The following is a 25,765-nucleotide window of genomic DNA, read 5'->3' as shown; positions in this document are numbered from 1 at the left end:
CCGGTTATCTTGGGTTACGTCTAGTATTTGCCCTCATGTGTCTCATACTTTCGCGTTTTTCGCATACTTGTTGGCCAGATCCTGGGCTTTTTCTGGTTTGGATCACTTAGTAATGTGGTACCACACTGAGACAGTAAATAAAAGCTGGTTCCAATTATTATTTTAGGTGATAACGCTGGTTATGTCTGTGTTAGTTCTGGTATTTGCAATCATCTGGCTCATACTTTCGCGTTTTTCGCATACTTGTTGGCCAGATCCTGGCCTTTTTCTGGTTTGGATCACGTAGTAATGTGGTACCACACTGAAACAGTCAATAGAAGCTGGTTCCGCTTAGTATTTTAGAGGATAACGCTGGTTATGCCTGGGTTAGTTCTGGTATTTGCAATCATCAGGCTCATACTTTCGCGTTGTTCGCATAGTTGTTGGCCAGAACCTGGGTTTTTTTCTGGTTTGGATCCCGTAGTAGTGAGATTCCACAACGAAACAGTCAATTAAACTGGTTGCGATTAATATTTTAGAGGATGACGCCGGTTATGCCTCGGGTAGGTCTGAGATTTATCTTCATCTGGCTCGTACTTTCGCGTTTTTCGCATACTTGTTGGCCAGATCCTGGCCTTTTTCTGGTTTGGGTCACGTAGTTATGTGGTACCACACTGAAACAGTCAATTAAACCTGTTTGCGATTATTATTTTAGAGGATATCGCCGGTTATGTCTAGGTTAGGTCTGGTATTTGCCCTCATCTGGCTCATACTTTCGCATTTTTCGCATACTTGTTGGCCAGATCCTGGCCTTTTTCTGGCTTTGACATGGCAGTAATGTGGTTCCACACCGAAACAGTCAATTAAACCTTGGTCCGATTAATATTTTAGAGGATAACGCCGGTTATGTCTGGGTTAGGTCTGGTATTTGCCCTCATCTGGCTCGTACCTTCGCATTTTTCGCAGACTTGTTGGCCAGATCCTGGCCTTTTTCTGGCTTGGACCACGTAGTAAAGTGGTTCCACACTGAAACAGTCAATTAAACCTTGGTCCGATTAATATTTTAGAGGATAACGCCGGTTATGTCTGGATTAGGTCTGGTATTTGCCCTCATCTGGCTCGTATTTTCGCATTTTTCGCATAGTTATTGGCCAGGTCCTGGCCTTTTTCCGGCTTGGACCACGTAGTAATGTGGTACCACACCGCAACAGTCAGTTAAACCTGGTTGCGGTTAATATTTTTGAGGATAACGCCGGTTATGTCTGGGTTAGGCCTGGTATTTCCAACCATCTGGCTCGTACTTTCGCATTTTTCGCATACTTGTCCGGCAGATCCTGGGTTTGTTTGTGGCTTGGATCACGTAATAATGTGGTACCACACTGTCAATAAAAGCTGGTTCCGATTAGTATTTTGGAGGATAACGCTGGTTATGTCTGGGTTAGCCCTGGTATTTGCTATCATCTGGCTCATACTTTCGCATTTTTCGCATACTTGTTGGCCAGATCCTGGCCTTTTTCTGGCTTTGACATGGCAGTAATGTGGTTCCACACCGAAACAGTCAATTAAACCTTGGTCCGATTAATATTTTAGAGGATAACGCCGGTTATCTCTGGGTTACGTCTAGTATTTGCCCTCATGTGTCTCATACTTTCGCGCTTTTCGCATACTTGTTGGCCAGATCCTGGGCTTTTTCTGGTTTGGATCACGTAGTATAGTGGTACCGCACTGAAACAGTCAATTAAACCTGGTTGCGAATAATATTTTAGAGGATAACGCTGGTTATGTCTGGGTTAGGTCTGGGATTTGCCATCATATGGCTCGTACTTTCGCGTTTTTCGCGTACTTGTTGGCCAGATCCTGAGTTTTTTCTGGTTTGGATCCCGTACCAATGTGGTACCACACTGAAACAGTCAATTAAAGCTGGTTCCGATTAGAATTTTCGAGGATAACGCTGGTTATGTCTGGGTTAGTCCTGGTATTTGTAATCGTCTGGCACATACCTTCGAGCTTTTCGCATACTTGTTGGCCAGATCCTGGGCTTTTTCTGGTTTGGATCACGTAGTAATGTGGTACCACACTGAAACAGTCAATAGAAGCTGGTTCCGATGAGTATTTGAGAGGATAACGCTGGTTATGTCTGGGTTAGTTCTGGTATTTGCAATCATCTGGCTCATACTTTCGCATTTTTCGCATACTTGTTTGCCAGATCCTGGGTTTTTTCTGGTTTGGATCCCGTAATAATGTGGTACCACACTGACACAGTCAATTAAACCTGGTTGCGATTAATATTTTGTGAGGATAACGCCGGTTATGTCTGGGTTAGGTCTAGGATTTGCCGTCATCTGTCTCGTACTTTCGCGTCTTTCGCATACTTGTTGGCCAGATCCTGGCCTTTTTCATGTTTGGACCACGTAGTAATGTGGTACCACACTGAGACAGTCAATTAAACCTGTTTGCGATTATTATTTTAGAGGATATCGCTGGTTATGTCTCAGTTAGGTCTAGGATTTGGCGTCATCTGTCTCGTACTTTCGCGTTTTTCGCATACTTGTTGGCCAGATCCAGGCCTTTTTCTGGTTTGGATCACGTAGTAATGCTGTACCACACCGAAACAGTCAATTAAAGCTGGTTGCGATTAATATTTTAGAGGATAACGTCGGTAATGTCTGGGATAGGTCTGGGATTTGCCCTCATCTGGCTCTTACTTTCGCGTTTTTCGCATACTTGTTGGCCAGATCCTGAGTTTTTTCTGGTTTGGATCCCGTACAAATGTGGTACCACACTGAAACAGTCAATTAAAGCTGGTTCCGATTAGTATTTTCGAGGATAACGCTGGTTATGTCTGGGTTAGTCCTGGTATTTGCAATCATCTGGCACATACCTTCGAGCTTTTCGCATACTTGTTGGCCAGATCCTGGGCTTTTTCTGGTTTGGATCACGTAGTAATGTGGTACCACACTGAAACAGTCAATAGAAGCTGGTTCCGATGAGTATTTGAGAGGATAACGCTGGTTATGTCTGGGTTAGTTCTGGTATTTGCTATCATCTGGCGCATACCTTCGAGTTTTTCGCATACTTGTTGGCCAGATCATGGCCCTTTTCTGGCAAGGACCATGTAGTAAAGTGGTACCGCACAGAAACAGTCAATTAAACCTGGGTCCGATTAATATTTTAGAGCATAACGCCGGTTATGTCTGGGTTAGGTCTGGTATTTGCCCTCATCTGGCTCGTACCTGCGCATTTTTCGCATTCTTGTTGGCCAGATCCTGGCCTTTTTCTGGCATGGACCACGTAGTAAAGTGGTCCCACACTGAAACAGTCAATTAAACCTTGGTCCGATTAATATTTTAGAGGATAACGCCGGTTATGTCTGTGTTAGGTCTGGTATTTTCCCTCATCTGGCTCGTACTTTCGCATTTTTCGCATAGTTGTTGGCCAGATCCTGGGTTTTTTCTGGTTTGGATCCCGTAGTAATGTGGTTCCACACCGAAACCATCAATGAAACCTGGTTGCGATTAATATTTTAGAGGATAACGCCGGTTATGTCTCGGTTAAGTCTGGGATATGCCCTCATGTGGCTCGTACTTTCGCATTTTTCGCATACATGTTGGCCAGATCCTGGGCTTTTTCTGGCTCGGATCACGTAGTAATGTGGTACCACACTGTCAATAAAAGCTGGTTCCGATTAGTATTTTAGAGGATAACGCTGGTTATGTCTGTGTTAGTTCTGGTATGTGCAATCATCTGGCTCATACCTTCGCATTTTTCGCAAACTTGTTGGCCAGATCCTGGCCTTTTTCCGGCTTGGACCACGTAGTAATGTGGTACCACACCGCAACAGTCAGTTAAACCTGGTTGCGGTTAATATTTTTGAGGATAACGCCGGTTATGTCTGGGTTAGGCCTGGTATTTCCAACCATCTGGCTCGTACATTCGCATTTTTCGCATACTTGTCCGGCAGATCCTGGGTTTGTTTGTGGCTTGTATCCCGTTGTAATGTGGTTCCACACCGAAACAGTCAATTAAACCTGGTTGCGATTAATATTTTACAGTATGACGCCGGTTATCTCTGGGTTACGTCTAGTATTTGCCCTCATGTGTCTCATACTTTCGCGTTTTTCGCATACTTGTTGGCCAGATCCTGGGCTTTTTCTGGTTTGGATCACGTAGTAATGTGGTACCGCACTGAAACAGTCGATTAAACCTGGTTGCGAATAATATTTTACAGGATAACGCTGGTTATGTCTGGGATAGTTCTGGTATTTGCAATCGTCTGGCACATACCTTCGAGCTTTTCGCATACTTGTTGGCCAGATCCTGGGCTTTTTCTGGTTTGGATCCCGTAGTAATGTGGCCCCACACCGAAACAGTCAATTAAACCTGGTTGCGATTAATATTTTAGAGGATAACGCCGGTTATGTCTGGGTTACGTCTAGTACTTGCCCTCATGTGTCTCATACTTTCGCGTTTTTCGCATACTTGTTGGCCAGATCCTGGGCTTTTTCTGGTTTGGATCACGTAGTAATGTGGTACCGCACTGAAACAGTCGATTAAACCTGGTTGCGAATAATATTTTAGAGGATAACGCTGGTTATGTCTGGGATAGTTCTGGTATTTGCTATCATCTGGCGCATACCTTCGAGTTTTTCGCATACTTGTTGGCCAGATCATGGCCCTTTTCTGGCAAGGACCATGTAGTAAAGTGGTACCGCACTGAAACAGTCAATTAATCCTGGGTCCGATTAATATTTTAGAGCATAACGCCGGTTATGTCTGGGTTAGGTCTGGTATTTTCCCTCATCTGGCTCGTACTTTCGCATTTTTCGCATAGTTGTTGGCCAGATCCTGGGTTTTTTCTGGTTTGGATCCCGTAGTAATGTGGTTCCACACCGAAACAGTCAATGAAACCTGGTTGCGATTAATATTTTAGAGGATAACGCCGGTTATGTCTCGGTTAAGTCTGGGATATGCCCTCATGTGGCTCGTACTTTCGCATTTTTCGCATACATGTTGGCCAGATCCTGGGCTTTTTCTGGCTTGGATCACGTAGTAATGTGGTACCACACTGTCAATAAAAGCTGGTTCCGATTAGTATTTTAGAGGATAACGCTGGTTATGTCTGCGTTAGTTCTGGTATGTGCAATCTTCTGGCTCATACCTTCGCGTTTTTCGCATACTTGTTGGGCAGATCCTGGATTTTTTCTGGTTTGGATCACGTAGTACTGTGGTACCACACTGAAAGAGTCAATAAAAGCTGGTTCCGATTAATAGTTTGCAGGATAACGCTGGTTACGTTTGGTTTAGTTCTGGTATTAGCAATCATCTGGCTCGTTCTTTCGCATGTTTCGCAAACTTGTTGGCCAGGTCCTGGCCTTTTTCCGGCTTGGACCACGTAGTAATGTGGTACCACACCGCAACAGTCAGTTAAACCTGGTTGCGGTTAATATTTTTGAGGATAACGCCGGTTATGTCTGGGTTAGGCCTGGTATTTCCAACCATCTGGCTCGTACTTTCGCATTTTTCGCATACTTGTCCAGCAGATCCTGGGTTTGTTTGTGGCTTGGATCCCGTTGTAATGTGGTTCCATACCGAAACAGTCAATTAAACCTGGTTGCGATTAATATTTTACAGTATAACGCCGGTTATCTCTGGGTTACGTCTAGTATTTGCCCTCATGTGTCTCATACTTTCGCGTTTTTCGCATACTTGTTGGCCAGATCCTGGGCTTTTTCTGGTTTGGATCACGTAGTAATGTGGTACCGCACTGAAACAGTCAATTAAACCTGGTTGCGAATAATATTTTAGAGGATAACGCTGGTTATGTCTGGGATAGTTCTGGTATTTGCAAACATCTGGCTCATACTTTCGCATTTTTCGCATACTTGTTTGCCAGATCCTGGGTTTTTTCTGGTTTGGATCCCGTAGTAATTTGGTTCCACAACGAAACAGTCAATTAAACCTGGTTGCGATTAATATTTTAGAGGATAACGCCGGTTATGTCTGGGTTACGTCTAGTACTTGCCCTCATGTGTCTCATACTTTCGCGTTTTTCGCATACTTGTTGGCCAGATCCTGGGCTTTTTCTGGTTTGGATCACGTAGTAATGTGGTACCGCACTGAAACAGTCAATTGAACCTGGTTGCGAATAATATTTTAGAGGATAACGCTGGTTATGTCTGGGATAGTTCTGGTATTTGCAATCATCTGGCTCATACTTTCGCATTTTTCGCATACTTGTTTGCCAGATCCTGGGTTTTTTCTGGTTTGGATCCCGTAATAATGTGGTACCACACTGACACAGTCAATTAAACCTGGTTGCGATTAATATTTTAGAGGATATCGCTGGTTATGTCTCAGTTAGGTCTAGGATTTGGCGTCATCTGTCTCGTACTTTCGCGTTTTTCGCATACTTGTTGGCCAGATCCAGGCCTTTTTCTGGTTTGGATCACGTAGTAATGCGGTACCACACCGAAACAGTCAATTAAAGCTGGTTGCGATTAATATTTTAGAGGATAACGTCGGTAATGTCTGGGATAGGTCTGGGATTTGCCCTCATCTGGCTCCTACTTTCGCATTTTTCGCATACTTGTTTGCCAGATCCTGGGTTTTTCCCGGTTTGGATCACGTAGTAATGTGGTTCCACACCGAAACAGCCAATTAAACCCAGGTCCGATTAATATCTTAGAGGATAACGCCAGTTACGTCTGGGTTAGGTCTGGTATTTGCCCTCATCTGGCTCGTACTTTCGCATTTTTCGCATACTTGTTGGCCAGATCCTGGCCGTTTTCTGGCAAGCACCCCGTAGTAAAGTGGTACCGCACTGAAACAGTCAATTAAACCTGGGTCCGATTAATATTTTAGAGGATAACGCCGGTTATGTCTGGGTTAGGTCTGGTATTTGCCCTCATCTGGATCGTACTTTTGCATTTTTCGCATACTTGTTGGCCAGATCCTGGGTTTTTTCTGGTTTGGATCACGTAGTAATGTGGTTCCACACCGAAACAGCCAATTAAACCCAGGTCCGATTAATATCTTAGAGGATAACGCCAGTTACGTCTGGGTTAGGTCTGGTATTTGCCCTCATCTGGCTCGTACTTTCGCATTTTTCGCATACTTGTTGGCCAGATCCTGGCCGTTTTCTGGCAAGCACCCCGTAGTAAAGTGGTACCGCACTGAAACAGTCAATTAAACCTGGGTCCGATTAATATTTTAGAGGATAACGCCGGTTATGTCTGGGTTAGGTCTGGTATTTGCCCTCATCTGGATCGTACTTTTGCATTTTTCGCATACTTGTTGGCCAGATCCTGGGTTTTTTCTGGTTTGTATCCCGTAGTAATGTGATTCCACACCGAAACAGTCAATTAAACCTGGTTGCGAGTAATATTTTAGAGGATAACGCCGGTTATGTCCGGGTTAGGTCTGGTATATGCCCTCATCTGGCACGTACTTTCGCGTTTTTCGCATAGTTGTTGGCCAGATCCTGGGATTTTTCTGGTTTGGATCACGTAGTAATGTGGTACCACACCGGATCAGTCAATTAAACCTGGTTGCGATTAATATTTTAGAGGATAACGCCGGTTATGTCCGGGTTAGGTCTGGTATATGCCCTCATCTGGCACGTACTTTCGCGTTTTTCGCATAGTTGTTGGCCAGATCCTGGGATTTTTCTGGTTTGGATCACGTAGTAATGCGGTACCACACCGAAACAGTCAACTAAACCTGGTTGCGATTAATATTTTAGAGGATAACGCTGGTTATGTCTAGTTTAGTTTTGGTATTTGCCCTCATCTGGCTCGTACTTTCGCATTTTTCGCATACTTGTTGGGCAGATCCTGGGTTTTTTCTGGTTTGAATCACGTAGTAATGTGGTACCACACCTCAACAGTCAGTTAAACCTGGTTGCGATTAATATTTTTGAGGATAACGCCGGTTATGTCTGGGTTAGTTCTGGTATTTCCAACCATCTGGCTCGTACTTTCGCATTTTTCGCATACTTGTCCGGCAGATCCTGGGTTTTTTGTGGCTTGGATCCCGTCGTAATGTGGTTCCACACCGAAGCAGTCAATTAAACCTGGTTGCAATTAATATTTTACAGTATAACGCCGGCTATGTCTGGGTTAGTTCTGGTATTTGCTATCATCTGGCTCGTACTTTCGCGTTTTTCGCATAGTTGTTGGCCAGATCCTGGGTTTTTTCTGGAATGGATCCCGTAGTAATGCGGCACCACACTGAAACAGTCAATAGAATCTGGTTCCGATAAGTATTTTAGAGGATAACGCTGGTTATGTCTGGGTTAGTTCTGGTATTTGCTATCATCTGGCACATACTTTCGCGTTTTTCGCATACTTGTTGGCCAGATCCTGGGCTTTTTCTGGTTTGGATCACGTAGTAATGTGGTACCACACTGAAACAGTCAATAGAAGCTGGTTCCGATAAGTATTTTAGAGGATAACGCTGGCTATGTCTGGGTTAGTTCTGGTATTTGCTATCATCTGGCACATACCTTCGAGTTTTTCGCATACTTGTTGGCCAGATCGTGGGCTTTTTCTGGTTTGGATCACGTAGTAATGTGGTACCACACTGAAAAAGTCAATTAAACATGGTTGCGATTAATATTTTAGAGAATAACGCCGGTTATGTCTCGGGTAGGTCTGGGATTTGTCCACATCTGGCTCGTACTTTCGCATTTTGCGCATTCTTGTTGGCCAGATCCTGGGCTTTTTCTGGATTGGATCACGTAGTACTGTGGTACCACACTGAAACAGTCAATAAAAGCTGGTTCCGATTAATAGTTTGGAGGATAACGCTGGTTACGTTTGGGTTAGTACTGGTATTAGCAACCATCAGGCTCGTACTTTCGCATTTTTCGCATACTTGTTCAGATCCTGGCCTTTTTCTGGCTTGGACCACGTAGTAATGTGGTACCACACCTCAACAGTCAGTTATACCTGGTTGCGATTAATATTTTAGAGGATAACGCTGGTTATGTCTGGATTAGTTTTGGTATTTGCCCTCATCGGGCTCGTACTTTCGCATTTTTCGCATACTTGTTGGGCAGATCCTGGGTTTTTTCTGGTTTGGATCACGTAGTACTGTGGTACCACACTGAAACAGTCAATAAAAGCTGGTTCCGATTAATAGTTTGGAGGATAACGCTGGTTACGTTTGGGTTAGTTCTGGTATTAGCAACCATCGGGCTCGTACTTTCGCATTTTTCGCATACTTGTTCAGATCCTGGCCTTTTTCTGGCTTGGACCACGTAGTAATGTGGTACCACACCTCAACAGTCAGTTAAACCTGGTTGCGATTAATATTTTTGAGGATAACGCCGGTTATGTCTGGGTTAGTTCTGGTATTTCCAACCATCTGGATCGTACTTTCGCATTATTCGAATACTTGTCCGGCAGATCCTGGGTTTTTTGTGCCTTGGATCCCGTCGTAATGTGGTTCCACACCGAAACAGTCCAATAAACCTGGTTGCAATTAATATTTTACAGTATAACGCCGGTTATGTCTGGGTTACGTCTAGTATTTGCCCTCATGTGTCTCATACTTTCGAGTTTTTCGAATACTTGTTGGCCAGATCGTGGGCTTTTTCTGGTTTGGATCACGTAGTAATGTGGTACCACACTGAAACAGTCAATTAAACCTGGTTGCGGTTAATATTTTAGAGGATAACGCCGGTTATGTCTCGGGTAGGTCTGGGATTTGTCCACATCTGGCTCGTACTTTCGCATTTTTCGAATTCTGGTTGGCCAGATCCTGAGTTTTTTCTGGTTTGGATCCCGTAGTAATGTGGTACCACACTGAAACAGTCAATTAAACCTGGTTGCGATTAAAATTTCAGAGGATAACGCCGGTTATGTCTCGGTTAGGTCTGGGATTTGCAATCACCTGGCTCGTACTTTCGCATTTTTCGCATACTTGTTGGCCAGATCCAGGCCTTTTTCTGGTTTGGATCCCGTAGTAATGTGGCTCCACACCGGAACAGTCAATTAAACCTGGTTGCGATTAATATTTTACAGTATAACGCCGGTTATGTCTGGGTTACGTCTAGTATTTGCCCTCATGTGTCTCATACTTTCGAGTTTTTCGAATACTTGTTGGCCAGATCGTGGGCTTTTTCTGGTTTGGATCACGTAGTAATGTGGTACCACACTGAAGCAGTCAATTAAACATGTTCGCGATAAATATTTTAGAGGATATCGCCGGTTATGTCTGGGTTAGGTCTGGTATTTGCCCTCATCTGGCTCATACTTACGCGTTTTTCGCATACTTGTTGGGCAGATCCTGGGTTTTTTCTGGTTTGGATAATGTAGTAATGTGGTACCACACTGAAACTGTCAATAAAGGCTGGTTCCGATTAATAGTTTGGAGGATAACGCAGGTTACGTTTGGGTTAGTACTGGTATTTGCAATCATCAGGCACATACTTTTGCATTTTTCGCATACTTGTTGGCCACATCCTGGGAAATTTCTGGTTTGGATCACGTATTAATGCGGTACCACACCGAAACAGTCAACTAAACCTGGTTGCGATTAAAATTTCAGAGGATAACGCCGGTTATGTCCCGGTTAGGTCTGGGATTTGCAATCACCTGGCTCGTATTTTCGCATTTTTCGCATACTTGTTGGCCAGATCCAGGCCTTTTTCTGGTTTGGATCCCGTAGTAATGTGGTTCCACACCGGAACAGTCAATTAAACCTGGTTGCGATTAATATTTTAGAGGATAACGCCGGTTATGTCTGAGTTAGGTCTGGTATTTGCCCTCATCTGGCTCGTACTTTCGCGTTTTTCGCATACTTGCTGGCCAGATCCTGAGTTTTTTCTGGTTTGGATCCCGTAGTAATGCGGCACCACACTGAAACAGTCAATAGAAGCTGGTTCCGATAAGTATTTTAGAGGATAACGCTGGTTATGTCTGGGTTAGTTCTGGTATTTGCTATCATCTGGCACATACTTTCGCGTTTTTGGCATACTTGTTGGCCAGATCCTGGGCTTTTTCTGGTTTGGATCACGTAGTAATGTGGTACGACACTGAAGCAGTCAATAGAAGCTGGTTCCGATAAGTATTTTAGAGTATAATGCTGGTTATGTCTGGGTTAGTTCTGGTATTTGCTATCATCTGGCACATACCTTCGAGTTTTTCGCATACTTGTTGGCCAGATCGTGGGCTTTTTCTGGTTTGGATCAAGTAGTAATGTGGTACCACACTGAAACAGTCAATTAAACATGGTTGCGATTAATATTTTAGAGGATAACGCTGGTTACGTCTAGATTAGTTTTGGTATTTGCCCTCATCTGGCTCGTACTTTCGCATTTTGCGCATTCTTGTTGGCCAGATCCTGGGCTTTTTCTGGTTTGGATCACGTAGTAATGTGGTACCACACTGAAACTGTCAATAAAAGCCGGTTCCGATTAATAGTTTGGAGGATAACACTGGTTACGTTTGGGTTAGTTCCGGTATTAGCAATCATCTGGCTCGTACTTTCGCATTTTTCGCATACTTGTTGGCCAGATCCTGGCCTTTTTCTGGCATGGATCACGTGGTAATGCGGTACCACACCGAAAGAGTCAACTAAACCTGGTTGCGATTAATATTTTAGAGGATAACGCTGGTTACGTCTAGATTAGTTTTGGTATTTGCCCTCATCTGGCTCGTACTTTCGCATTATTCGCATACTTGTTGGCCAGATCCAGGCCTTTTTCTGGTTTGGATCACGTAGTAATGCGGTACCACACCGAAAGAGTCAATTAAAGCTGGTTGCGATTAATATTTTAGAGGATAACGCCGGTTATGTCTCGGTTAGGTCTGGGATTTGCCCTCATCTGGCTCGTACATACGCGTTTTTCGCATACTTGTTGGCCAGATCCTGGCCGTTTTCTGGCAAGCACCCCGTAGTAAAGTGGTACCGCACTGAAACAGTCAATTAAACCTGGGTCCGATTAATATTTTAGAGGATAACGCCGGTTATGTCTGGGTTAGGTCTGGTATTTGCCCTCATCTGGATCGTACTTTTGCATTTTTCGCATACTTGTTGGCCAGATCCTGGGTTTTTTCTGGTTTGTATCCCGTAGTAATGTGATTCCACACCGAAACAGTCAATTAAACCTGGTTGCGAGTAATATTTTAGAGGATAACGCCGGTTATGTCCGGGTTAGGTCTGGTATATGCCCTCATCTGGCACGTACTTTCGCGTTTTTCGCATAGTTGTTGGCCAGATCCTGGGATTTTTCTGGTTTGGATCACGTAGTAATGTGGTACCACACCGGAGCAGTCAATTAAACCTGGTTGCGATTAATATTTTAGAGGATAACGCCGGTTATGTCCGGGTTAGGTCTGGTATATGCCCTCATCTGGCACGTACTTTCGCGTTTTTCGCATAGTTGTTGGCCAGATCCTGGGTTTTTTCTGGAATGGATCCCGTAGTAATGCGGCACCACACTGAAACAGTCAATAGAATCTGGTTCCGATAAGTATTTTAGAGGATAACGCTGGTTATGTCTGGGTTAGTTCTGGTATTTGCTATCATCTGGCACATACTTTCGCGTTTTTCGCATACTTGTTGGCCAGATCCTGGGCTTTTTCTGGTTTGGATCACGTAGTAATGTGGTACCACACTGAAACAGTCAATAGAAGCTGGTTCCGATAAGTATTTTAGAGGATAACGCTGGTTATGTCTGGGTTAGTTCTGGTATTTGCTATCATCTGGCACATACCTTCGAGTTTTTCGCATACTTGTTGGCCAGATCGTGGGCTTTTTCTGGTTTGGATCACGTAGTAATGTGGTACCACACTGAAAAAGTCAATTAAACATGGTTGCGATTAATATTTTAGAGAATAACGCCGGTTATGTCTCGGGTAGGTCTGGGATTTGTCCACATCTGGCTCGTACTTTCGCATTTTGCGCATTCTTGTTGGCCAGATCCTGGGCTTTTTCTGGATTGGATCACGTAGTACTGTGGTACCACACTGAAACAGTCAATAAAAGCTGGTTCCGATTAATAGTTTGGAGGATAACGCTGGTTACGTTTGGGTTAGTACTGGTATTAGCAACCATCAGGCTCGTACTTTCGCATTTTTCGCATACTTGTTCAGATCCTGGCCTTTTTCTGGCTTGGACCACGTAGTAATGTGGTACCACACCTCAACAGTCAGTTATACCTGGTTGCGATTAATATTTTAGAGGATAACGCTGGTTATGTCTGGATTAGTTTTGGTATTTGCCCTCATCGGGCTCGTACTTTCGCATTTTTCGCATACTTGTTGGGCAGATCCTGGGTTTTTTCTGGTTTGGATCACGTAGTACTGTGGTACCACACTGAAACAGTCAATAAAAGCTGGTTCCGATTAATAGTTTGGAGGATAACGCTGGTTACGTTTGGGTTAGTTCTGGAATTAGCAACCATCGGGCTCGTACTTTCGCATTTTTCGCATACTTGTTCAGATCCTGGCCTTTTTCTGGCTTGGACCACGTAGTAATGTGGTACCACACCTCAACAGTCAGTTAAACCTGGTTGCGATTAATATTTTTGAGGATAACGCCGGTTATGTCTGGGTTAGTTCTGGTATTTCCAACCATCTGGATCGTACTTTCGCATTATTCGAATACTTGTCCGGCAGATCCTGGGTTTTTTGTGGCTTGGATCCCGTCGTAATGTGGTTCCACACCGAAACAGTCCAATAAACCTGGTTGCAATTAATATTTTACAGTATAACGCCGGTTATGTCTGGGTTACGTCTAGTATTTGCCCTCATGTGTCTCATACTTTCGAGTTTTTCGAATACTTGTTGGCCAGATCGTGGGCTTTTTCTGGTTTGGATCACGTAGTAATGTGGTACCACACTGAAACAGTCAATTAAACCTGGTTGCGATTAATATTTTAGAGGATAACGCCGGTTATGTCTCGGGTAGGTCTGGGATTTGTCCACATCTGGCTCGTACTTTCGCATTTTTCGAATTCTGGTTGGCCAGATCCTGAGTTTTTTCTGGTTTGGATCCCGTAGTAATGTGGTACCACACTGAAACAGTCAATTAAACCTGGTTGCGATTAAAATTTCAGAGGATAACGCCGGTTATCTCTCGGTTAGGTCTGGGATTTGCAATCACCTGGCTCGTACTTTCGCATTTTTCGCATACTTGTTGGCCAGATCCAGGCCTTTTTCTGGTTTGGATCCCGTATTAATGTGGCTCCACACCGGAACAGTCAATTAAACCTGGTTGCGATTAATATTTTACAGTATAACGCCGGTTATGTCTGGGTTACGTCTAGTATTTGCCCTCATGTGTCTCATACTTTCGAGTTTTTCGAATACTTGTTGGCCAGATCGTGGGCTTTTTCTGGTTTGGATCACGTAGTAATGTGGTACCACACTGAAGCAGTCAATTAAACATGTTCGCGATAAATATTTTAGAGGATATCGCCGGTTATGTCTGGGTTAGGTCTGGTATTTGCCCTCATCTGGCTCATACTTACGCGTTTTTCGCATACTTGTTGGGCAGATCCTGGGTTTTTTCTGGTTTGGATAATGTAGTAATGTGGTACCACACTGAAACTGTCAATAAAGGCTGGTTCCGATTAATAGTTTGGAGGATAACGCAGGTTACGTTTGGGTTAGTACTGGTATTTGCAATCATCAGGCACATACTTTCGCATTTTTCGCATACTTGTTGGCCACATCCTGGGAAATTTCTGGTTTGGATCACGTATTAATGCGGTACCACACCGAAACAGTCAACTAAACCTGGTTGCGATTAAAATTTCAGAGGATAACGCCGGTTATGTCCCGGTTAGGTCTGGGATTTGCAATCACCTGGCTCGTATTTTCGCATTTTTCGCATACTTGTTGGCCAGATCCAGGCCTTTTTCTGGTTTGGATCCCGTAGTAATGTGGTTCCACACCGGAACAGTCAATTAAACCTGGTTGCGATTAATATTTTAGAGGATAACGCCGGTTATGTCTGAGTTAGGTCTGGTATTTGCCCTCATCTGGCTCGTACTTTCGCGTTTTTCGCATACTTGCTGGCCAGATCCTGAGTTTTTTCTGGTTTGGATCCCGTAGTAATGCGGCACCACACTGAAACAGTCAATAGAAGCTGGTTCCGATAAGTATTTTAGAGGATAACGCTGGTTATGTCTGGGTTAGTTCTGGTATTTGCTATCATCTGGCACATACTTTCGCGTTTTTGGCATACTTGTTGGCCAGATCCTGGGCTTTTTCTGGTTTGGATCACGTAGTAATGTGGTACGACACTGAAGCAGTCAATAGAAGCTGGTTCCGATAAGTATTTTAGAGTATAATGCTGGTTATGTCTGGGTTAGTTCTGGTATTTGCTATCATCTGGCACATACCTTCGAGTTTTTCGCATACTTGTTGGCCAGATCGTGGGCTTTTTCTGGTTTGGATCAAGTAGTAATGTAGTACCACACTGAAACAGTCAATTAAACATGGTTGCGATTAATATTTTAGAGGATAACGCCGGTTATGTCTCGGGTAGGTCTGGGATTTGTCCACATCTGGCTCGTACTTTCGCATTTTGCGCATTCTTGTTGGCCAGATCCTGGGCTTTTTCTGGTTTGGATCACGTAGTAATGTGGTACCACACTGAAACTGTCAATAAAAGCCGGTTCCGATTAATAGTTTGGAGGATAACACTGGCTACGTTTGGGTTAGTTCTGGTATTAGCAATCATCTGGCTCGTACTTTCGCATTTTTCGCATACTTGTTGGCCAGATCCTGGCCTTTTTCTGGCGTGGATCACGTGGTAATGCGGTACCACACCGAAAGAGTCAACTAAACCTGGTTGCGATTAATATTTTAGAGGATAACGCTGGTTACGTCTAGATTAGTTTTGGTATTTGCCCTCATCTGGCTCGTACTTTCGCATTTTGCGCATTCTTGTTGGCCAGATCCTGGGCTTTTTCTGGTTTGGATCACGTAGTAATGTGGTACCACACTGAAACTGTCAATAAAAGCCGGTTCCGATTAATAGTTTGGAGGATAACACTGGTTACGTTTGGGTTAGTTCCGGTATTAGCAATCATCTGGCTCGTACTTTCGCATTTTTCGCATACTTGTTGGCCAGATCCTGGCCTTTTTCTGGCGTGGATCACGTGGTAATGCGGTACCACACCGAAAGAGTCAACTAAACCTGGTTGCGATTAATATTTTAGAGGATAACGCTGGTTACGTCTAGATTAGTTTTGGTATTTGCCCCCATCTGGCTCGTACTTTCGCATTATTCGCATACTTGTTGGCCAGATCCAGGCCTTTTTCTGGTTTGGATCACGTAGTAATGCGGTACCACACCGAAAGAGTCAATTAAAGCTGGTTGCGATTAATATTTTAGAGGATAACGCCGGTTATGTCTCGGTTAGGTCTGGGATTTGCCCTCATCTGGCTCGTACATACGCGTTTTTCGCATACATGTTGGCCAGATCCTGGGTTTTTTCTGGTTTGGATAACGTAGTAATGTGGTACCACACTGAAACAGTCAATAAAAGCTGGTTCCGATTAATAGTTTGGAGGATAACGCAGGTTACGTTTGGGTTAGTACTGGTATTTGCAATCATCAGGCTCATACTTTCGCGTTTTTCGCATACTTGTTGGCCAGATCCTGGCCTTTTTCTGGCTTTGACGTGGCAGTAATGTGGTACCACACCGAAAGAGTCAATAAAAGCTGGTTCCGATTAATAGTTTGGAGGATAACGCTGGTTACGTTTGGGTTAGTTCTGGTATTAGCAATCATCTGGCTCGTTCTTTCGCATTTTTCGCATACTTGTTGGCCAGGTCCTGGCCTTTTTCCGGCTTGGACCACGTAGTAATGTGGTACCACACCGCAACAGTCAGTTAAACCTGGTTGCGATTAATATTTTTGAGGATAACGCCGGTTATGTCTGGGTTAGTTCTGGTATTTCCAACCATCTGGCTCGTACTTTCGCATTTTTCGCATACTTGTCCGGCAGATCCTGGGTTTTTTGTGGCTTGGATCCCGTTGTAATGTGGTTGCACACCGAAACAGTCAATTAAACCTGGTTGCGATTAATATTTTATAGTATAACGCCGGTTATGTCTGGGTTACGTCTAGTATTTGCCCTCATCTGGCTCGTACTTTCGCATTTTTCGCATACTTGTTGGCCAGTTCTTGGCCTTTTCTGGCTTGGACCACGTAGTAATGTGGTACCACACTGAAACAGTCAATTAAACCCGCGTCCGATTAATATCTTAGAGGATAACGCTGAATATGTCTGGGTTAGGTCTGGTATTTGCCCTCATCTGGCTCGTACTTTCGCATTTTTCGCATACTTGTTGGCCAGATCCTGGCCTTTTTCTGGCAAGGACCACGTAGTAAAGTGGTACCGCACTGAAGCAGTCAATTAAACCTGGGTCCGATTAATATTTTAGGGGATATCGCCGGTTATGTCTGGGTTAGGTCTGGTATTTGCAATCATCTGGCTCATACTTTCGCGTTTTTCGCATACTTGTTGGGCAGATCCTGGGTTTTTTCTGGTTTGGATCACGTAGTAATGTGGTACCACACTGAAACAGTCAATAAAAGCTGCTTCCGATTAATAGTTTGGAGGATAACGCTGGTTACGTTTGGGTTAGTTCTGGTATTAGCAATCATCTGGCTCGTACTCTCGCGTTTTTCGCACACTTGTTGGCCAGATCCTGGGTTTTCTCTGGTCTGGATCCCGTAGTAATGTGGTACCACACTGAAGCAGTCAATTAAACATGTTCGCGATAAATATTTTAGAGGATATCGCCGGTTATGTCTCGGTTAGGTCTGGGATTTGCCCTCATCTGGCTCGTACTTTCGCATTTTTCGCATTCTTGTTGGCCAGATACTGGGCTTTTTCTGGTTTGGATCACGTAGTAATGTGTTACTACACTGAAACAGTGTATTAAACCTGGTTGCGATTAATATTTTAGAGGATAACGCCGGTTATGTCTCGGTTAGGACTGTGATATGCCTTCATGTGGCTCCTACTTTCGCATTTTTCGCATACTTGTTGGGCAGATCCTGGGTTTTTTCTGGTTTTGATAATGTAGTAATGTGGTACCACACTGAAACAGTCAATAAAACCTGGTTGCGAATAATATTTTAGAGGATAACGCTGGTTATGTCTGTGTTAGTTCTGGTATTTGCAATCATCTGGCACATACTTTCGCGTTTTTCGCACACTTGTTGGCCAGATCCTGGGCTTTTTCTGGCTTGGATCACGTAGTAATGTGGTACCACACTGCTAATAAAAGCTGGTTCCGATAAGTATTTTAGAGGATAACGCTGGTTATGTCTGGGTTAGTTCTGGCATTTGCGATCATCTGGCTCGTTCTATCGCATTTTTCGCATACTTGTTCAGATCCTGGCATTTTTCTGGCTTGGACCACGTAGTAATGCGGTACCACACCGAAACAGTCAATCAAACCTGGTTGCGATTAATATTTTAGAGGATACCGCCGCATATGTCACGGTTAGGTCTGGTATTTGCAATCATCTGGCTCATACTTTCGCGTTTTTCGCACACTTGTTGGCCAGATCCTGGGATTTTTCTGGTTTGGGTCACGTAGTAATGTGGTACCACACTGAAGCAGTCAATTAAACATGTTCGCGATAAATATTTTAGAGGATATCGCCGGTTATGTCTGTGTTAGGTCTGGTATTTGCCCTCATCTGGCTCATACTTACGCGTTTTTCGCATACTTGTTGGGCAGATCCTGGGTTTTTACTGGTTTGGATAATGTAGTAATGTGGTACCACACTGAATCTGTCAATAAAAGCTGGTTCCGATTAATAGTTTGGAGGATAACGCAGGTTACGTTTGGGTTAGTACTGGTATTTGCAATCATCAGGCACATACTTTCGCATTTTTCGCATACTTGTTGGCCACATCCTGGGAAATTTCTGGTTTGGATCACGTATTAATGCGGTACCACACCGAAACAGTCAACTAAACCTGGTTGCGATTAAAATTTCAGAGGATAACGCCGGTTATGTCTGAGTTAGGTCTGGTATTTGCCCTCATCTGGCTCGTACATTCGCGTTTTTCGCATACTTGTTGGCCAGATCCTGAGTTTTTTCTGGTTTGGATCCCGTAGTAATGCGGCACCACACTGAAACAGTCAATAGAAGCTGGTTCCGATAAGTATTTTAGAGGATAACGCTGGTTATGTCTGGGTTAGTTCTGGTATTTGCTATCATCTGGCACATACTTTCGCGTTTTTGGCATACTTGTTGGCCAGATCCTGGGCTTTTTCTGGTTTGGATCACGTAGTAATGTGGTACGACACTGAAGCAGTCAATAGAAGCTGGTTCCGATAAGTATTTTAGAGGATAACGCTGGTTATGTCTGGGTTAGTTCTGGCATTTGCTATCATCTGGCACATACCTTCGAGTTTTTCGCATACTTGTTGGCAAGATCGTGGGCTTTTTCTGGTTTGGATCAAGTAGTAATGTGGTACCACACTGAAACAGTCAATTAAACATGGTTGCGATTAATATTTTAGAGGATAACGCCGGTTATGTCTCGGGTAGGTCTGGGATTTGTCCACATCTGGCTCGTACTTTCGCATTTTGCGCATTCTTGTTGGCCAGATCCTGGGCTTTTTCTGGTTTGGATCACGTAGTAATGTGGTACCACACTGAAACTGTCAATAAAACCCGGTTCCGATTAATAGTTTGGAGGATAACACTGGTTACGTTTGGGTTAGTTCTGGTATTAGCAATCATCTGGCTCGTACTTTCGCATTTTTCGCATACTTGTTGGCCAGATCCTGGCCTTTTTCTGGCGTGGATCACGTGGTAATGCGGTACCACACCGAAAGAGACAACTAAACCTGGTTGCGATTAATATTTTAGAGGATAACGCTGGTTACGTCTAGATTAGTTTTGGTATTTGCCCTCATCTGGCTCGTACTTTCACAATTTTCGCATACTTGTTGGGCAGATCCTGGGCTTTTTCTGGTTTGGATCACGTAGTAATTTGTTACTACACTGAAACAGTCAATAAAAGCTGGTTCCGATTAATAGTTTGGAGGATAACGCAGGTTATGTCTCGGGTAGGTCTGGGATTTGTCCACATCTGGCTCGTACTTTCGCATTTTTCGCATACTTGTTGGCCAGATCCTGGGCTTTTTCTGGTTTGGATCACGTAGTAATGTGGTACCACACTGAAACAGTCAATAGAAGCTGGTTCCGATAATTATTTTAGAGGATAACGCTGGTTATGTCTGGGTTAGTTCTGGTATTTGCTATAATCTGGCACATACCTTCGAGTTTTTCGCATACTTGTTGGCCAGATCGTGGGCTTTTTCTGGTTTGGATCACGTAGTAATGTGGTACCACACTGAAACAGTCAATTAAACCTGGTTGCGATTAACATTTTAGAGGATAACGCCGGTTATGTCTCGGGTAGGTCTGGGATTTGTCCACATCTGGCTCGTACTTTCGCATTTTTCTCATTCTTGTTGGCCAGATCCTGGGCTTTTTCTGGTTTGGATCCCGTAGTAATGTGGTTCCACACCGAAACAGTCAATTAAACATGGTTGCGATTAATATTTTAGAGGATAACGCCGGATATGTCCGGGTTAGGTCTGGTATATGCCCTCATCTGGCTCGTACTTTCGCGTTTTTCGCATAGTTGTTGTCCAGATCCTGGGATTTTTCTGGTTTGGATCCCGTAGTAATGTGGTTCCACACCGGAACAGTCAATTAAACCTGGTTGCGATTAATATTTTAGAGGATAACGCCGGTTATGTCTGAGTTAGGTCTGGTATTTGCCCTCATCTGGCTCGTACTTTCGCGTTTTTCGCATACTTGTTGGCCAGATCCTGAGTTTTTTCTGGTTTGGATCCCGTAGTAATGCGGCACCACACTGAAACAGTCAATAGAAGCTGGTTCCGATAAGTATTTTAGAGGCTAACGCTGGTTATGTCTGGGTTAGTTCTGGTATTTGCTATCATCTGGCACATACTTTCGCGTTTTTGGCATACTTGTTGGCCAGATCCTGGGCTTTTTCTGGTTTGGATCACGTAGTAATGTGGTACGACACTGAAGCAGTCAATAGAAGCTGGTTCCGATAATTATTTTAGAGGATAACGCTGGTTATGTCTGGGTTAGTTCTGGTATTTGCTATCATCTGGCACATACCTTCGAGTTTTTCGCATACTTGTTGGCCAGATCGTGGGCTTTTTCTGGTTTGGATCACGTAGTAATGTGGTACCACACTGAAACAGTCAATTAAACATGGTTGCGATTAATATTTTAGAGGATAACGCCGGTTATGTCTCGGGTAGGTCTGGGATTTGTCCACATCTGGCTCGTACTTTCGCATTTTGCGCAATCTTGTTGGCCAGATCCTGGGCTTTTTCTGGTTTGGATCACGTAGTAATGTGGTACCACACTGAAACTGTCAATAAAAGCTGGTTCCGATTAATAGTTTGGAGGATAACACTGGTTACGCTTGGTTTTGTTCTGATATTATCAATCATCTGGCTCGTACTTTCGCATTTTTCGCATACTTGTTGGCCAGATCCTGGCCCTTTTCTGGCGTGGATCACGTAGTAATGCGGTACCACACCGAAACAGTCAACTAAACCTGGTTGCGATTAATATTTTAGAGGATAACGCTGGTTATGTCTAGATTTGTTTTGGTATTTGCCCTCATCTGGCTCGTACTTTCGCATTTTTCGCATACTTGTTGGGCAGATCCTGGGTTTTTTCTGGTTTGGACCACGTAGTACTGTGGTACCACACTGAAACAGTCAATAAAAGCTGGTTCCGGTTAATAGTTTGGAGGATAACGCTGGTTACGTTTGGGTTAGTTCTGGTATTAGCAACCATCAGGCTCGTACTTTCGCATTTCTCGCATACTTGTTGGCCAGATCCTGGCCTTTTTCTGGCGTGGATCACGTAGTAATGCGGTACCACACCGAAACAGTCAACTAAACCTGGTTGCGATTAATATTTTAGAGGATAACGCTGGTTATGTCTAGATTAGTTTTGGTATTTGCCCTCATCTGGCTCGTACTTTCGCATTTTTCGCATACTTGTTGTCCAGATCCTGGGATTTTTCTGGTTTGGATCCCGTAGTAATGTGGTTCCACACCGGAACAGTCAATTAAACCTGGTTGCGATTAATATTTTAGAGGATAACGCTGGTTATGTCTAGATTAGTTTTGGTATTTGCCCTCATCTGGCTCGTACTTTCGCATTTTTCGCATACTAGTTGTCCAGATCCTGGGATTTTTCTGGTTTGGATCCCGTAGTAATGTTGTTCCACACCGGAACAGTCAATTAAACCTGGTTGCGATTAATATTTTAGAGGATAACGCCGGTTATGTCTGAGTTAGGTCTGGTATTTGCCCTCATCTGGCTCGTACTTTCGCGTTTTTGGCATACTTGTTGGCCAGATCCTGGGCTTTTTCTGGTTTGGATCACGTAGTAATGTGGTACGACACTGAAGCAGTCAATAGAAGCTGGTTCCGATTAATATTTTAGAGGATAACGCCGGTTATGACTGAGTTAGGTCTGGTATTTGCCCTCATCTGGCTCGTACTTTCGCGTTTTTCGCATACTTGTTGGCCAGATCCTGGGCTTTTTCTGGTTTGGATCACGTAGTAATGTGGTACGACACTGAAGCAGTCAATAGAAGCTGGTTCCGATAAGTATTTTAGAGGATAACGCTGGTTATGTCTGGGTTAGTTCTGGTATTTGCTATCATCTGGCACATACCTTCGAGTTTTTCGCATACTTGTCGGCCAGATCGTGGGCTTTTTCTGGTTTGGATCACGTAGTAGTGTGGTACCACACTGAAACAGTCAATAAAAGCTAGTTCCGATTAATAGTTTGGAGGATAACACTGGTTACGCTTGGTTTTGTTCTGGTATTAGCAATCATCTGGCTCGTACTTTCGCATTTTTCGCATACTTGTTGGCCAGATCCTGGCCCTTTTCTGGCGTGGATCACGTAGTAATGCGGTACCACACCGAAACAGTCAACTAAACCTGGTTGCGATTAATATTTTAGAGGATAACGCTGGTTATGTCTAGATTTGTTTTGGTATTTGCCCTCATCTGGCTCGTACTTTCGCATTTTTCGCATACTTGTTGGGCAGATCCTGGGTTTTTTCTGGTTTGGATCACGTAGTACTGTGGTACCACACTGAAACAGTCAATAAAAGCTGGTTCCGATTAATAGTTTGGAGGATAACGCTGGTTACGTTTGGGTTAGTTCTGGTATTAGCAACCATCAGGCTCGTACTTTCGCATTTCTCGCATACTTGTTGGCCAGATCCTGGCCTTTTTCTTGCGTGGATCACGTAGTAATGCGGTACCACACCGAAACAGTCAACTAAACCTGGTTGCGATTAATATTTTAGAGGATAACGCTGGTTATGTCTAGATTAGTTTTGGTATTTGCCCTCATCTGGCTCGTACTTTCGCATTTTTCGCATACTTGTTGTCCAGATCCTGGGATTTTTCTGGTTTGGATCCCGTAGTAATGTGGTTCCACACCGGAACAGTCAATTAAACCTGGTTGCGATTAATATTTTAGAGGATAACGCTGGTTATGTCTAGATTAGTTTTGGTATTTGCCCTCATCTGGCTCGTACTTTCGCATTTTTCGCATACTTGTTGTCCAGATCCTGGGATTTTTCTGGTTTGGATCCCGTAGTAATGTGGTTCCACACCGGAACAGTCAATTAAACCTGGTTGCGATTAATATTTTAGAGGATAACGCCGGTTATGTCTGAGTTAGGTCTGGTATTTGCCCTCATCTGGCTCGTACTTTCGCGTTTTTGGCATACTTGTTGGCCAGATCCTGGGCTTTTTCTGGTTTGGATCACGTAGTAATGTGGTACGACACTGAAGCAGTCAATAGAAGCTGGTTCCGATTAATATTTTAGAGGATAACGCCGGTTATGACTGGGTTAGGTCTGGTATTTGCCCTCATCTGGCTCGTACTTTCGCGTTTTTCGCATACTTGTTGGCCAGATCCTGAGTTTCTTCTGGTTTGGATCCCGTAGTAATGCGGCACCACACTGAAACAGTCAATAGAAGCTGGTTCCGATAAGTATTTTAGAGGATAACGCCGCATATGTCTCGGTTAGGTCTGGGATTTGCAATCATCTGGCTCGTACTTTCGCATTTTTCGCATACTTTTTGGCCAGATCCTGGCCTTTTTCCGGCTTGGACCACGTAGTAATGTGGTACCACACCTCAACAGTCAGTTAAACCTGGTTGCGATTAATATTTTTAAGGATAACGCCGGTTATGTCTGGGTTAGTTCTGGTATTTCCAACCATCTGGCTCGTACTTTCGCATTTTTCGCATACTTGTCCGGCAGATCCTGGGTTTTTTGTGGTTTGGATCCCGTCGTAATGTGGTTCCACACCGAAACAGTCAATTAAACCTGGTTGCGATTAATATTTTACAGTATAACGCCGGTTATGTCTGGGTTACGCCTAGTATTTGCCCTCATGTGTCTCATACTTTCGCGTTTTTCGCATACTTGTTGGCCAGATCCTGGGCTTTTTCTGCTTTGGATCACGTAGTAATGTGGTACCACACTGAAACAGTCAATTAAACCTGGTTGCGAATAATATTTTAGAGGATAACGCTGGTTATGTCTCGGTTATGTCTGGTATTTGCCCTCATCTGGCTCGTACTTTCGCATTTTTCGCATACTTGTTGGCCAGATCCTGGCCTTTTTCTGGCAAGCACCTCGTAGTAAAGTGGTACCGCACTGAAACAGTCAGTTAAACCTGGTTGCGATTAATATTTTTGAGGATAACGCCGGTTATGTCTGGGTTAGTTCTGGTATTTGCTATCATCTGGCACATACTTTCGCGTTTTTCGCATACTTGTTGGCAAGATCCTGGCCTTTTTCTGGCTTGTACTACGTAGTAAAGTGGTTCCACACCGATACAGTCAATTAAACCTGGTTGCGATTACTATTTTGGAGGATAACGAAAGTTATGTCTGGGTTAGGTCTGGTATTTGCCCTCATCTGGCTCGTACTTTCGCGTTTTTCGCATAGTTGTTGGCCAGATCCTGGGTTTTTCCTGGTTTGGATCACGTAGTAATGTGGTTCCACACCGAAACAGTCAATTAAACGCGGGTCCGATTAATATCTTAGAGGATAACGCCAGTTACGTCTGGGTTAGGTCTGGTATTTGCCCTCATCTGGCTCGTACTTTCGCATTTTTCGCATACTTTTTGGCCAGATGCTGGCCTTTTTCCGGCTTGGACCACGTAGTAATGTGGTACCACACCTCAACAGTCAGTTAAACCTGGTTGCGATTAATATTTTTGAGGATAACGCCGGATATGTCTGGGTTAGTTCTGGTATTTCCAACCATCTGGCTCGTACTTTCGCATTTTTCGCATACTTGTCCGGCAGATCCTGGGTTTTTTGTGGCTTGGATCCCGTCGTAATGGGGTTCCACACCGAAGCAGTCAATTAAACCTGGTTGCAATTAATATTTTACAGTATAACGCCGGCTATGTCTGGGTTAGTTCTGGTATTTGCTATCATCTGGCTCATACTTTCGCGTTTTTCGCATACTTGTTGGCAAGATCCTGGCCTTTTTCTGGCTTGTACTACGTAGTAAAGTGGTTCCACACCGATACAGTCAATTAAACCTGGTTGCGATTACTATTTTGGAGGATAACGAAAGTTATGTCTGGGTTAGGTCTGGTATTTGCCCTCATGTGGCTCGTACTTTCGCGTTTTTCGCATAGTTGTTGGCCAGATCCTGGGTTTTTTCTGGAATGGATCC

The sequence above is a fragment of the Colletes latitarsis genome, unplaced genomic scaffold, assembly GCF_051014445.1.
Source record: "Colletes latitarsis isolate SP2378_abdomen unplaced genomic scaffold, iyColLati1 scaffold0013, whole genome shotgun sequence".
In the NCBI taxonomy this organism is placed as follows: domain Eukaryota; kingdom Metazoa; phylum Arthropoda; class Insecta; order Hymenoptera; family Colletidae; genus Colletes; species Colletes latitarsis.
This window is presented reverse-complemented; position numbering follows the sequence as displayed.